At 40.5% G+C, this 16,479-nt stretch overlaps 1 long non-coding RNA gene and 1 pseudogene across 1 annotated transcript in view; one reads left to right on the top strand and one right to left on the bottom strand.

The window, feature by feature from the left end:
- The window catches only part of LOC145720573 (uncharacterized), a 152,338-nt gene that overhangs the window by 103,314 nt on the left and 32,545 nt on the right, over positions 1 to 16,479 (top strand). The gene's annotated exons all lie outside the window — the stretch shown is intronic.
- On the bottom strand, positions 475 to 1,163 carry LOC102727000 (large ribosomal subunit protein uL1 pseudogene; annotated as a pseudogene).

The raw sequence follows: 16,479 nt of genomic DNA, 5'->3' as shown, positions 1-16,479 counted from the left end.
ACTAGGGTAAGGAGAGAAAGGCATTCAACGCAGGTACAGAATTTAAGAGGGCGCCAAAAAACTCTGCGATCGAGATAAATTGTATTTTCATGCACTCGCGGTAGTTTCCTTGGGCTGCTGCCATTAGAAAGTCCCACAGACTGGAGAGCTCCAAACACCAGAAATTGATTCTGTCACTGTTCTGGAGGCTAGAAGTCAGAAGTCAGGGTGTCAGCAGGGCTGTTCTTCCCCCAACAGCTCTAAGGATGAAGCTTGCCTTGCCTCTTCCCAGCTTCTGCTGGTTGCCGCCATCTTTGGCCTTCCTTGGTTTGTCACTGCATCACTCTGGTCTCCGCCTCTGTCTTCACGTGTGGGTCTTCCATTTTGTGTCTCTGTGTATCGCATGGTCCTCGCATAAAGACACCAGTCCCTGGACTTAGAGATTGCCCTACTCCCGTGTGACCCTGTCTTTTTTTTTAACGGTAGCACTAGGATTTATTGAGCTGTGCCTTAGTACAGGAGCTGGGGCTTGCCCATGGTGCTCTTGATGTATAAAGCGCGGACGTTCTGCCAATTCTTCTTGAGCAAGGACACCAGGAAATTGACCGCTAAGTGGATGTTGTACGCAAGCTCATCATCTGTCATCTTCACATGGCCAACAGCCACTGCCAGATACAGCACCTTCTTCCAGTCTGGAATTTGATGGTGGACTTCACTTCATCCACTTTGGCCACCACGTTCTCATCGTGGGTCAGCAAGGAAGGGAACTTGCCAGCCTTATTCAGGCCTGGGCCCAGGATTCGTGGGATCTGCTTGATCAGATTCTGAAGCCAAAAGGGCATCATACTTCTTGGCCAGCTTCTTGACTAGTTTCTTATTCTTGTTGAGTTTCTTCAGCGCCTCAATGTCCATATGGGGAACATCCACTGCCTTGGCCTCATCACAGTGCTGCTGATCCCCCAAAACACATATGGAGAACTTGGGGCAGGGAGTGGACTTAAGCCTGATGGTGCCCGAGAAGCGTTTGTCCTTCTGAGGGTCAGAGTTCTTCAGGCTGATCTGCAGCTCCACCATCTCCAAAAACTTCCGGCGCTTGCGCTGGTTCCCGTGCAGGGCTTCCCGCACCGCCTTGCACAGCGTGTCTCGGGAGACTTTGCTGCTCATGGTTCTTCACACCGCAGTAACCGGAAAAGAGAGTCCGTGTGACCCTATCTTAACAGACTACAGCCACAAAGACTCTGTTTCCAAATCAGGTCCCGTTCTAAGGTTCTGAACTTGAGGAGGGGGACACTATTCAATCCAATAGAGCAGTATCTTTTAATCAAAATCCATGCCAAAAAAAATCCATGAGAAGCAAAATTCTAGAATTCTAAATAAAGATGGGATCCACCCCTGCAGAGCGTGACGCACCTCCTTCAGCCACCCCCCCAGGCCCAGCCCTGATGGAAGAACATCTGTAAAAAGCCTCCACAGTGACATCGGGGAGCTAGAGAGATAGGACCATCATGGATTTCTCCTCCCGATTTGCCCTGTACACATGCTCCTGAGCAACTCTTGTCTGTGTGTGGGATTTGACCTCGCAGGTGTCAAGGAGCACGAGCTCATTTGCAAACACTTCCTGCCCCTCTGGTACCAGCCGGCCATACTGAACATGACTCATTCTTAATGAAAGAAAGGCGTTTCAGAGACAGGCAGGGCCCCTGCTCTCTGCCAGATGAGATCTAATGATTGCCAGTGAGGGTCTGAGAGAAGAAGCACCAATGAGGACAAGAGGAACCCTCGCCCAGGCTCCAGCCTGGTGAGTCCTAGGGAAACAGACGTGTGTTTACCCAGCGGACTTTCCAGAATTTCCCGAGAAGCCTACCTGCCCCTTTACAGAACACACAATTTCTACTTGTCCGTTGGTTTCTCGGCAAGGGAACATAAGAAACAGCACCGCCTGGGTGGCAGCTTTTCAGAAAGTGGGTCATAAATATCCTTGAATCAAATTACTCAGGCTAATGGCTGGCAGAGGACACCCGAGCAAGCAGGTTCCACATGGCTTATGTTTCTTCCCTTTCTGGAGCTGCGGAGACAAAAACACTGAAATCTTCAAGTCTCTCTCACTATGAACAAAAAGGGCAGATAATTCAGTATTTTTAGTATCTATGGATTTTTAGTATCTATAAAATTCTATGAACTTTCTAAACGTAATTTCCATGAAATCAAACCTAGGAGGTTGATACTGAATCATCTTTGTTTTTGAAGTGAGGAAAATTTGAGAGAGAGAGAGAGATCTGACTCACCCAGTGTTTCCCAGGCCGTAAGTGTGGTGTGAGGATTTGAACTCAGGACATAGGCATTCCTCCAAACACCCGGAATCCTCCGTCTGGTTCACAGACAACAAGCAAAGTAGTGATTCTGATAGATTCATGACCCTACAGGTTCTTCCGGGAAATTCAAAGACTGAAAACAAATTTGTTCTACATCACAAGTCTTTGAAATGGGCATTCCATCACCCAAGCAATCCCACTTCAGGGAATTTGCCCCAGGGACACAATGACTAATATACCCAAACTTTATCTATAAGGCTGCTTATATCAGTGTTATGAATGACAGCAGAAAATGGGAAAAAAATAGCCCAAATAAGACATGTTTAAACAAACTAATATACACTTATGGTTAAAGTGTCCCAGGCTTTCCAGCCTTGTGTGGTCACCCTGTTATTTAATACTCAAATAAAATAACTGGACTTCTCATTCTTTATGACACAGGGATTCCTGAATGTTTCTCATAATCTGTGGGAGTAGCTGCAGTGGTTGGAGGTAGCTGACACCCCCTGATTCATGCTGCTCTCAATGTCTAATGTCTTTTGGCCATATTTCTACCCTCCTTCCACTTCACTGCAAACATGAAAACATCCCCCTTCCTTCATTTCTCAAGGCATCAGTGGGGTGTGCAACTGTGTGTACAATAGTCTTTCCTTGATTTTTATGATAAAAGAAGACAAGACAGGAAAATAAAACATGTCAAAGTGAGACATCAATATTCCTAAATCCATCTTTTGTGCCTCAGTGCAATGGACTTCTTGCTGACCATCTCACCTCTCTGTACTGGCCCACTTCCACCTTTTGGAGTTCATTTTTACTTGTATCCAAGTCCTCCTCCCTTTCCTGAATCCTAGGCTGCAAACCCTGACTCCAAACTCCCAAAGGAAGCCAAAACTCTACAACCATCAGAACAACTCAAGGAGACAACTTTTTCACCACCATTTATCTCCTTCTTCGCCTAAAACTTTGGCTCCAGTGAAGGCATTACTTCTTGCCTTTGTATAATCAAAAGGCTCATTAAAGTGTTTCTTTTATCCCAATTAAAACAAAATAATAATTTCTCTCTTGGGCGCCTGGGTGGCTCAGTTGGTTAAGCGACTGCCTTCGGCTCAGGTCATGATCCTGGAGTCCTGGGATCGAGTCCCGCATCGGGCTCCCTGCTCGGCAGGGAGTCTGCTTCTCCCTCTGACCCTCCCCCCTCTCCTGCTCTCTCTCTCTCATTCTCTCTCTCAAATAAATAAATAAAATCTTTAAAATAATAATAATAATAATAATAATTTCTCTCTTAAATAAATTGTGCTACCATGCCCCAGAGAAACCAAGACGAACTGCCAATAGCTTTGAAAATAGCAATGTAATTTCCTTCCCACCACACATTTAATTGAATTCCTCAGAGCCATTAAAAGTCATGTTGTAGAAAAGTATTTAATGACATGGAAATAGTGTTCATGGCATATGGATAAGTGACAAAAAAAAAAGACCCATCACAAAGTACGTGCAGCAGAATCCAAATTATGTGAACGTTGTGTATATATTTGATTATGAAAAGAGGGTAAGATTTGGAAACATATTGTTGTGTTTTTCTCTTTTGCCTTCCTACATCCATCTGCCTCGAGGCCAGGCATGATTACAGATGCCAAGAGAAAAAATTACTCTTTAGCTTTTGACATTCAAAATAGGCATTTACACCTGAGATGAGCTTGAAAGCTGGGAACTAGGAAAAGAGGGTCATTCAACACATCAGTGGCTTTGCATAAGAGATTAGAGGGAAGAAAAATGGACACAGAGTTGGGGAGATTTGAGGGAGAAGAAGCTATGCCCCCTGAGCTAGAGGGACCATGGGAAGACAGAACCTTCACCTAGTCTCCTCTGGGTACTCAGGGCAGAGACCACTGTGCAAGGCAAGCTCAAGGCACGTGACCAATAAGGCAGAGAGACATGGCTGAGTCCAGCGAGCATCCCCTCAGGGTATGGACCCCAAGTTAGGACATGGACAGGTGACAGCATGAGGGAGCCAAGCCAGTTAAGAGTAGATAGAAGATGTGGCAGAAACTCAGGGGTCTACAGTAACTGCTGGAGCTATGGAAAGACCTAGATAGCAGAGGGAGGGCCCTGGCCCCCGGACAATCTGAGAAAGAACAGGATTGTCACAAACGTGTCAGTGGTCACAAATATGTCAGTGGTCACAAATGTCGGGGCAAATGCCTGCAGAATGTCCAAAGATGAGATCAGGCCAGCTATCTCTCAGCACCAGCACTCAGCACCGAGGGGAACATCAGCACAAGGCCAGGTGTCCCTCTAGCCCTGTGGACATGGACAGGCAAAGCCCATATTCCCAGACACCGTCTTGAGAGGAGCTGGATAAATTTGACAGGGAAAAAATCTGAAAGACTGAGCAGTTGTCCCAAGAAGACAAAGTTAAACCTAAATGGACTGTATAAATGATTGGCTTGGACTAAGTTTAAACTCCAATGAGCTAAATTGAGAATCTTTTCTGGCAATCCCATATAGCAGATGGGGAAGGGGTCAGAATGGGTCAGTAGTTCAGAGGGTCAGGTGAGTTATAGAGCAGTAGTTCTCAGACTTTAGTATACATTAGAATCACCTGCAAGGCTGGTTAAATGAGACATCTCTGGGCCCGCCCCCAGACTCTTACTCCCAAGAGGTCTGAGGTAGGCCTGAAAATTTGTATTACTAAGAAGTTCCCAAAGCATGCCTATGTTGCTAGTCTGAGAATGACACCTTGCAACCCACTCTTCTGGAGAGTCAAGAACTCCATTGTCTTGGCACAGCCAAATGTAATGATGTTCTGGCTTGTGCTTCTACCTACCTACCAACCTACATACCATCTATGACCACAAGTACATATACGAAATGGCAATCCTAGACTGCAGGATTATGGATGATTTGTATTTTTCACCTTGTATATTCTGGACTTTTCTAATTACCTAAAGTAAGCATGTATTACTTTTGAAATCTCCCCCCCAACTATATCAAAAGTGTTACTCAAAAGATAAAAAGAGTTGGTGGTGGGGAACTGTCTATCACAATCCAAGAAAATGAGGCTGACCAAAGGGTCAGACTCTCAGTCTTCCTTCCAGGCCCAGGCTGGTCCTTCCCTTACCTGAACCCTATTCTGCGGTCTCTTTTATAGACAAAGAAAGCAGTCATGAAATAGGCATGATTTAGGCGGTAAAGCAAATCCCACAGGCCCTTAAATATTTCCCTCACCTAGGGCACCTGGGTGGCTCAGTTGGTTAAGTGACTGCCTTCGGCTCGGGTCATGATCCTGGAGTCCTGGGATCGAGTCCCGCATCGGGCTCCCTGCTCGGCAGGGAGTCTGCTTCTCCCTCTGACCCTCCCCCCTCTCTTGTGCTTGCTCTCTCTCATTCTCTCTCTCTCAAATAAAAAAAAAAAAAAAAAATCTTTAAAAAAAAAAAAATATTTCCCTCACCTACCTGCTGTGGTACCAGAAATTGCTCAGTAGACACATCCCTAAAGAATTTTGAAGATGTGTGCTGGTACTAACTCAGCCTGTGTGTTATCTGGTAAGGATCATTGTTCACTTTGCAACCAGGAAAGCTGTAATATAATACAACACCTGGATTGACCACAGGTCGCTAAGAGACAGCAGGAGTCTAAGGGGTCGGGACAGGTGACAGATCAATTTTTCTGGCAGGTTTAGTACCAAAAGTTCAGTGCACCCAGCCCAACCTGAACAAAACAGCAGACTGCTGGGGCATCTAGGACTCAGCCTGGGGAAAGGGGGAGAAAGAGGAGAGAGGGAATAAAAAGACTGAGAAGCTCCTGCCCCTGTGGGGTCACCTGGGCTGCACTGGAGTCCCAAGCCGGGCCCACACTGCCTCAGGACAGGTGACATGCACAGGGGTTTGGCAGGACGCCTGCCGCAAAGGCCAAATGGCCAATACAGGTGGATGTAGTACATTTCACACATGATTAAGTTTTAAAAGCAGTTAGAGTACTTGTCCTTTGAATGTCTTGAGACATCCTATTTTCCTAAGGCAGATTTTCTGGACAAGAAGTGCTGGAGTCCCAAATCTGGCTCCTAATGAAAACCACAGAATGCATGGCAATTGTTTTTGAAAAGAAATCTCAATTCTTACAGAGACCCAGCTTGCCCCCTACAAGCACACGGTCCCACCTTATTTCCAGTCTATTGCCTTTGTTTATATAAATAGATCAAATATAGATTTCTTAAACTCTGCTTCAGGGGTGTCCCAAGCTTACAGGCTGAGCAGGCTGATGTATAGCTCTAAGCAGACCAAAAGGATCCGTTTAGTTAAGGCATTAGACTCTGTCTTGTTTGGCTGTAACACTCTGTTGATGTTATTTGCCTCCCATCTCAGGAAACAAATCCCTCAGTGGGCGACATTAGCAAGCAGTGGTTCTTTTGAAGCCTGCCCCGGAGCTGACGATCCATGGCCTCTGTAGAAAAAGGTGATGCATGCATTGCACACAGGGACACAGGGGAAGTCCTGGTCCAGCTCAAGGTTCTGGAGATTTCCAGTGGAGCCAGCAGAGTGCACCATCTGGAGGGGCTGACCAGAGCCTGGCACCATGCCGAGACAGCAGGCAGCACCAAGAATCTGACAAGACTGACCTGCTGGACAGCAGGCCCTGGCAAAAGGACTCTCCCTGCTGGTCAGATGTGAAAACCAAGCAGGCAGGCTTGGTACAAGTCTGTCAGCAAGTAGTGAAGCTGGAGATGCCGGATTAGGAACAAGAGACTGGACTCTAATCCAACGTTACAGAGAGGCAGGAATCCAGTTCAGGACAGAAGCACAAGGGGAGACCAGGCAAGGTGTTGGTCAGACTCCTGAAGGAAGATGTTTAATATATTACAGCAAACTGTTCGGTTTGTTTTTAAAGTAAGGACATCCTTACTGGGGGGGGAGGGGGAGAAGGGATGTGATCATTATAAAATAAAATTAAGCAATACAAAATAGAACAAAGATCAAATAGAACAAAGATCAAAGAATAAAACTCATTAGATATCATTACCGAGGAGTAAACCTTGTTGTTGTTAGATAGATTTCATTTCGGGCAACTTTCTAAGCACATATACACAGAGAAACATAGATAAATAAGTGGATGGACTCACAGATGGACACTTGAACAGACAGGTAGATATTTACTAAACATTATTTTTGGAGTATTAAAGTTCATTTTACTTGATTTTACTTAAATTAATTTAAATTTCACTTAAATTTGTAGCCCAAATTCATATTTCCTCATGATTTGAAAAACCTTAACCTAAAAGGGTGTTTTCAAATCATACCGGACTGTGATATTGCTTTAAGGCATTGAGTGGAGCAAATGCATTTCCTCTCTGAAGAACCCACCTTCATGCCAGGTCCCTGAGAATTTCTACAGATCAGGTTCCAAGGAAAATGAGCAGCTTAGAATTTAATGTCACAAAACACAGAGGAAAACAATTTGCCATGGTTGAAAGTAAGCCAAAACAAAAGAGGGCTGAAACAATATGAAATATATCAGATATTAGAATTATCAGACATATAATTTGTAATTATGTTTGATATGTTAAAAGAAATAGAGGGACCCTTAAAAATCAGCAAGGAACTAGAAATATAAAGTATACCCAAACAAGAAGAACGAAATGGAACTTCTAGAAATGAAAACAAAAAAATCTAATAATTGAAATTAAAACTTCAGTGGCCACAAAGCAGATTAGTCACAGCCGAAGAGAGATATAGTGATCTAGAAATGAAGCACAGACAAGGAGATGGAAATATTTAAAAACAAACAAACAAACAAACAAACAAAAAAAGGTTAAAAAGCATGAAGAATGGAGTATGAAGGTACAACATATGTATACTGAGAATTCCAGAAAGGAGAGTGAAGCAGAAGCAATCTTTGAAGAAATAAGAGCTAACACTTTCTAAAGATGATAAATTACTCTTGTCTGCAGATTTTAAAAGGAGAATGGATAAAGAGAAATATAGCCTGAGGTACATCATAATCAAATGGGAAAATATCCAAAACAAAAAACACATAAAAGTAACAAGGCAGAAAAGACAAATTCATTTCAAAGGAATAAAAATTAAACTACAAATCTCTTCTCAGCATAAACCAGAATGTAGTGGAATGAGATCCTTCAGTAGTAGAAATAAGCAATTATGTGGTATCTGTAATGTGCCTAGAAACTTTCTAAGGGCTTCACTTGCATTAACCCATTTAATCTTCAAAACCACAATGAGGTAGGCACTACTATTTTACTATTTTCTTATTTTGTACACAAGAATACTGGAGCAAAAAACTTAAATAATTTCTCTACATTCATACAGCTATTAAGTGTCAGAGTTGGAATTCAAATTAAGTTAGCCTTGTTCTGAAACGATGCCACTGACCACTACATTTAAATGAATGAATTAATTAATTCAGAAATAAATGAATTTTTTACCTGTAAAAATATCTTTCTATAATGAGGCCACAGTAATTTCCTCCTCTGGTAACAGCAGGCTACGTAATTCAATTAAAATCTTGAATCTGTAATTAAAAGCTTTCCCCACAAGGAAAACTCCAGGCCCAGATGGCTTCCCTAGAAAATTCTACCAGATATTTAATAAAAAATAAAGCAAATCTTACACAAACTCTACCAACGTAAAGAAAAAACGGAACATCCCAAATTCATTTTTTGAGGCAAACATAATCCTGATACCCAAATCTACCAAGAACATTACAAGAAAGCAAAACTATAAGCCAGCCTTAAAAAAAAAAAAAAAAAAAAAACTATAAGCCAGTCTTACTCATGAACATAGATGCAAAAATCTTAATCTAAGTAGTCGTAAACCAAACCTACGAGGACAGTTTGGAAAAATCTGTTCAATTAAAAATGCATTTACTCTATGACCTGGCAATCACAATTCTGGGAATTTGTTCTATAGATTTAACTATCCTTAAATAAAATGACAGTGTTCACTATAGCATTCATTACATCATTGTTTGTATTAGTAAAAGATTGGAGACCCAAGGTTTTAACAATACAGTCCTCATTAAATAAATCATTGTACATCCATACAGTGGAATATTGAACAATACATTGAAATGAATAATAACATTTATGTATTGATATGAAAAAATTCTAAAATATACTGTTAAATTTTAAAAATCGAAGTACAGAACATATATTTACAGAATGCTGGCTATTATATAAGAAAGTAGAAAATAAGAATTTATATTCATAGCTATTTGTGTATGAATACTAAGAAATACAAGATTACAAAAATCGTTTTTGTGGGAAAGTGTGTGAGGAGGTGGATTGTAGTCAGTGTTAGGAGAAAGAATTTTTGATTGAACTTCCCCTTTTTTATTGTGTTTTGAATTTTTGAACCATGCAACTATATTATAAAAACTACATGAGGGGCACCCGGGTGGTGCAGTCAGTTAAGCATCCGACTCTTGGTTTCAGCTCAGTTCGTGATCTCAGGGTCATGAGATCAAAGCCCTGTGTCAGGTGTAGGGAATCTGCTTAAGTCTCTCTCTCTGCCCCTCACCCCCGACTCTCTAAATAAATAAATAAATAAATCTTTAAATTTTTCTAAAATTAAAAAAATAAACGAATAAATATCAAAGAATAATAATGTGGGAGAAAGTAAAATAAGGTTACAATGAAAATATATGACAAAAGCATATAAGGAAAGAAGAGCATGACTGGAATTGACATCCATTGTTTGATATACTAAGCAAACATATTGGTTAACTTTGGAATGTAGTAAGTTAAGCATTCATGTTTTTCATTCATGTTCATAAGCTTTTACTAAAAGAATAGATACAGTATTACTTAACTTCTGAATCCGTAGAAGAAAAAAATGGAATTTAAAAAAATATTCAATTTCTCCAAAAGAAGAGAGAAAAACAACAATGTAAAAGGTACAATAGGGGCACCTGGGTGGCTCAGTTGTTAAGCGTCTGCCTTCGGCTCAGGTCACGATCCCGGGGTCCTGGGATCGAGCCCCGCATCGGGCTCCCTGCTTGGCAGAAAGCCCGCTTCTCCCTCTCCCACTCTCCCTGCTTGTGTTCTCTCTCTCACTGTCTCTTTCTCTCTCTGTCAAATAAATTTTAAAAATCTTTAAAAAAAAAATAAAAGGTACAATAAATACTACACACAACATAGGACAATGGAAATAAACTAAACATACAATAACAATATATATAAATAGATTGAACATTCATTAATCCACAGACTGTCAGAATTTTTAAAATCCAATTACATGCTGTTTATAAAAGCATGTAAATAAAATGTGAAGATACAGGAAGGTTGAAAAAAAGTAAAAACAATAGAATAGAAAAGCTGTGCCAGGTAAATATTAATCAAAATAAAGCTATTGAAGTTATATTAATACAAGAAAATATCAATTTTAAGGCATAAAGCCTTTCTGGAAATAAAGTTTAACTTATACAACATTTGCTATAAGATTGACTTAATTGATGTAATATATATATATATATCCCACAATCATAGTGGGAGATTTTAATATACCTATCAGAAATGTATGGCTTCAAGCAGACAAAAAATAAATAAGGATATAGAAGATTTGAACAACATAAATGATCTTGACCTAATACATAACTCCGGAACCAATGATAAGAGAGAACACATGAAGCACACATTAGCATTTGTAAGAATTGACTTAGTACTGGGCCATAAAATACATCTCAGTAAATTCCAAGCAACTGGTAGCATCAGACTATGCTTTCTTACTACTATACTTATATTAATATATAAATTCACAACTAAAATGCATATTACATTATAACATCTAAAGAAAATTAATTCCAGTCTAACCTAACTACCCAAAGGTTATAAAATAAGAATAATACACTCCAACTCATATTATGAGGTGAACATAACCTTGATTTGAAAACAAAGCAAAACGCTATAAGAAAGTAACATTACAGGGGCACCTGGGTGGCTCAGTCGGTTGAAAGCTCAGGTCATGATCTCAGGGTCATGAGATCAAGCACCCCCTCGGGCTCCACAATGAGCATGCAGTCTGCTTAAGATTCTCTCTTTCCTTCTGTCCCTCCTCCCCACTCATGTGCACTCTCTCTCTCTCTAAAAAAAAAGTAACAAAAGTCCAACCCCACTCATGAACATAAATCCAAAAGCTCTACACTAAACATCATGCTCTATTGGAAGAGCAAGGAAAAGATAGAAATCAAAGTGGTAGAGATACTGAGGCCAGAATAGGAGATGGCATAAAGGCAGCAGCAGGCCAAGGAAGAAGGTCCCCAGAGTTCCTGCTCAACACTAGAGGACTTCAGCTCTATGTTTTGCAGGAGTTCTGGGTCTCAGCATCAAACCCAACTCTGACATGTGTGGTTTGGGGGCAGGGCGCAGAGGGGAGTCCTCACCTTTCTACCATATGATCAACTTAGCCATAAACTTATCTTTACCTCAGAACTTGGTAGGTATTATTTCACTGTGTTCTTGCAGGTAGGTATTATTTCACTTACGTTATTGCTCCCCCAGTTCTTTTTTCCATGGCCTCTCCATTCACCTCTTGGGTGACTGGATTTTATCATGAAGTAGTTGTTGACTTATTTGCTTCCACAATGGCTCACATGTGCTTATCCCCTGATTCTTTCATGTTTGTTAATTGTTGATAATAAGTCTTCACAACATACCTTCCCTCATATGATTGTAGATACTGTTTCACTGAATGTTGCTGTGCAAAGTCTAAAAATCACCTGACCCTTGTTAAAAAGGCTTCCTTATTCTTGGGGTGACTGGGTGGCTCCGTTAGTTAAATGTCTGTCTTCCGCTCAGGTCATGATCCCAGAGTCCTGGGATCAAGCCCCGCATCAGGATCTCTGCTCCGCAGGGAGCCTGCTCCTGCCTCTCCCTCTGCCTGCCGCTCTGCCTGCTTGTGTGCTCTCTCTATCAAATAAATAAATTAAAAAACCTTTTTAAAAAAAGACTTCCGGGCGCCTGGGTGGCTCAGTTGGTTAAGCAACTGCCTTTGGCTCAGGTCATGATCCTGGAGTCCTGGGATCGAGTCCCGCATCGGGCTCCCGGCTCGGCGGGGAGCCTGCTTCTCCCTCTGACCCTATCCCTTCTCATGCTGTTTCTCTCTCTCTCTCTCTCAAATAAAAAAATAATAATAATAAAAATTTAAAAAAGACTTCCTTATTCTTCATGGCAGCCTAGAGAATGATTTTTTCTTCTCCAATAAATTTAAAAGGATATATCTCAGAGTCTACCATCCAGACTAATGTTTTTCTACAACACAGCTTGTCTTACATCTATCTCAGGCATTCCTTTCAGGGAAATTTTTCTTCTATTGAATCTTTTAATGATTGTTCTATTCCACTCGTTGGGTTTTCTACTTCCTGTTTATTATCACCTGATTATTATTACCTTTCTTCATAGCTGTTATCGTCTTCTCCTCTAATTCCTTTAGTCTCTTTCTAAATCATTTAAATTTATTGAAATTATCTCTAGCTTTTCCTGGATTTCAATGATTACATTTCCAGCCACACTTACTATGTTCCTTCTTATTTCTAATTTGGTTATTACTTCTATAGTTATCATGCTTTAGTCTTCATTTTTGTTCCTTAGCTTTGCAACCTTCATTTCTAGCTCATTCAGTTGATATATCGTGTAATTTCCGAGCTCTTCTAAAAACTGAATTTAAATTCTTGTTAAATGGTATAGAATTTAAATATTTGCAGAGAGGGGCGCCTGGGTGGCTCAGTCGTTACGCGTCTGCCTTCGGCTCAGGTCATGGTCCCAGGGTACTGGGATCGAGCCCCGCATCGGGCTCCCTGCTCTGCGGGAAGCCTGCTTCTCCCTCTCCCGCTCCCCCTGCTTGTGTTCCCTCTCTCGCTGTGTCTCTCTGTCATATAAATAAATAAAATCTTTAAAAAAAAAAAATAAATATTTGCAGAGAATTTTCTTCTGTTCCTTAGGTTACTTCTCCCCCAGAATGGAATCTTCAGCTGTCAACTACATTCTATGTTCCTTTCACTTATTGTTATTATTTATATTATTACTATTATTTTTGGTTGCTATAGTACGTTGACTTAGTGTCATGTGGTTTCTTTTGATCTTGCTTGTGTTTAACAGGGACGCTTCCTCTTCCAGTGGAAGGTGGGTGAACTCTCATGGGCTCTCCACTTGAAATCTGTTTCCCATCACTCCAAACTTTGATTGAAGGGCTGAGTGTGAAACTCTATCCACTTGAAGACAGAGGAAGAAATCAGCTTGTTCTGGGTGCAGTCTTTGTTGAAAAATGTGTCTCTGACCTCTCTGATGTCAGATTCAGTTAAATGTCTTATAAAAGGGTTCATTCCACTTAACAAAATGGGCAGCGTTAGTCCTACATGTCAGCTCTGGATTATACTCTAAATTCAGTGTGACTCCTTGGAGACTACATGTCATATGAGACTGTCAGTTCCAGTTGCTTACTTCCTCTTTGCACCCATGTCTTTCCAACAGCTGCTTTTACTTCCCTACACAGAGAAGATCCTAACCTTCCTATTCAACTCTTATTCTTTTTCCTTACCAATTTGAGGATACTTGCAAAAATTCCCAGGATTTTGTTGATTAATCTTCTTTTTTCATATCCTACTTCTGGGAGTTGGAAAGAGAAGCCTTCATCTTCTCAATCACTATCTTATGATGGTGTTGTGTTTTTCTTTAATTTGGTTGCTGTTGGGTTTTATATTTGTATTTGGTTTTGGTTTTTTGCTGCTTTTATTTCTTTAGACATAGAAGGAAATCAATTCTATGCTCCAGCTTCATTCTATACATTTATGTATAAACTAGATGGATACATACTGACATGGAGAGATAATATATAAATTGTTGAATAAAAAAGATTATAAAATATTATTTACAATTATTTTGTTATTAGAACACATATTTGATCAATTTGGGTGTGCATGTATATCTATATTGGTGTCTCTAGATACAGATATGCAGATACAGGCTGTATATGTATCAGTATACATAGATACATATAACTATAAAATATGCATATTGTATTATATTTATATAAATTTATATTGTATACATTTTATGTAAATATTTATCAAGGTATATACCAAAATGTTAATATTGGTATTCCCTGAATGAATAGTTTTCACTGTCTTCTTTATCCCTGTCTACATTTCATAAACTTTCTGTAATACACATGTATTGGTTTTTTTTTTTTTGTATTTCTCTTTTTTAAAAAGACATGCTATTGTTTCCCTTTTCCTTGATTTTATTTATAGCCTGCCTTTTTCCAAAATGCATTTTACATGATTTTCAGCAGAAGAAATATGCAATGAGGTTAATGAAATAGAAAATTGGGACCAAGGGAAAAACAAAGAAAGCAAATAAGAAAAGGGGGAGGAGAAAAGGAGCATGAAGGATGATTTGATTGTGTCGTGAAGTTGCTGCCATGCGTAGGCTGGCTCTGTTAGGAAGTCAGTGAGATCCAGTTAGGAAAAGGGGAGTCATACAAGGGAATGAAATAGAGACTGAGCCTACATCTGTCCTTAAGCTGGAGGTTATTTCCCCATAGATCCCAGCAGAAAGTACAATAGGCAGGCAGGTCTTCAATAAAGAAGCTGCGCTTTACACCTAGAAGCAGCCCAGCCAATGCCATCGAGAACCATAAATGAATTTGCTTACAGGGCAATTTAAACAAATCAACATTTGGAACAATAAATAGGACATTAAAACTGAAAGCTAACATGGGGACAATTCAGAAATTGGCTAATTATTCTCCACTGCAAGAACAACGCCTTCATATGACTGTAATGTTTGAGGTGGATTATTATCTAGGCATGTGGTGTGGACAGGCAACCCAGTTGTCCTGCCCAGATACACATACCTAGACTGTTCTTTTTTTTGATGCTGCCTCATTTTTGTTAAGCACGCAGAGTCCATTTCATCACCTACTGCCCACCCCGCCCCAGTCCTGATGCCTCCCCACTGTCTACAAGATGAAATACAACTTCTACAAACTGACATTTAAAGCTCTCAACACTCAGTCACACCCCGTCCATCTAAATTATTTCCGATTCAATTAGCAAAGACTTACGTAGACTGATAGATGGGGGTGTATAATTGCATAAGCTGCTCCCTAAAATCCGATTGCCTCACAGGAGAGAGAGATATACAAATGTCAATAATACAACCTTATAGAGAGGTGAAGGGGCTGATAGAAAAACCCAGAAGTGGCTAGGAGTCATCTGAGTAGGGTTTTGGAGTAGGAAGGGGAATTTTGCCAGTAGGTAAGCTAAAAAAGTTATTCCAGGTAGGATGAGAAGAGTACAAAGGTGTACATGTAAATTTTGGGGAGGAAGGAGACAGAGAGCAATCCAGAGATGATAAAGTATAGCAGGGCTATTCCTATGAAACTCCAGAACACTGACAACACCATGTGCAGTGGGAGGCCATTTATATTAAATATCGTGTGCATGGTGCCCCTAAGCATCCAAGTGAGAATGACTGCACATGTGGCTAGAAAGATAGGTTTAGACTAGGTTATAAGGGACTGAATTCTAAGTAATTTATAGTGTGTTCTGTGGAAATTAAGAGAGCTATCAGGAATTGGTAAGTCTTGGAATGACTCAATCATGTTTGAGTATTCAAAAAGATAATATTTTTTGAAAGATCAGTCTTAAAGTAGTCAAGAAGATTGTGTGTGTGTGTGTGTGTGCGTGTGTGTGTGTGTGTGTAGAGGAAGAGAGGTGGAGAGACAGAGACTAGAATTCAGTTAGGAGGTGATTCTAATAGCTTTGGACAATGATCATGAAGGCCTAGGGTAGAGCAGTGGGAGGAGAATCAAAGGAATAGATGTGGGAGACTCCAGTGAAATCAGTAACCTGGTGATGTGGTGGTAAGAGAGAAGGAGGAGTCAAGCGTCTTGATATTGGGTGACTGGGTTGATGGGAATGGAATTCACCAAGACAAGAAATTCCAGGTAGGAACCTGTTTGTGGAAAAAAAAAGATTATGAGTTCCATGTAAGATATGTAAATTTAAGAGGCTTGTAGAATATTAGAATAACTAGAGATAAATAAAGGTCTGGGATTCCTTAGCAAAAGAGAGAACTGAGAATTATCATGTCGGTATTAGTTGAAAGTCATGTGACCAGGTTTCCAGCTTCCTGTTCTGATGTAGACAATTGCTATGGATCCTAACACTCACCGTA

This window comes from Leptonychotes weddellii, chromosome 3, assembly GCF_054177405.1.
Source record: "Leptonychotes weddellii isolate Sample4059 chromosome 3, ASM5417740v2, whole genome shotgun sequence".
Classification (NCBI taxonomy): domain Eukaryota; kingdom Metazoa; phylum Chordata; class Mammalia; order Carnivora; family Phocidae; genus Leptonychotes; species Leptonychotes weddellii.
The sequence above is the reverse complement of the archived record's forward strand: the minus strand, read 5'-3'. Positions and strand labels throughout refer to the sequence as shown.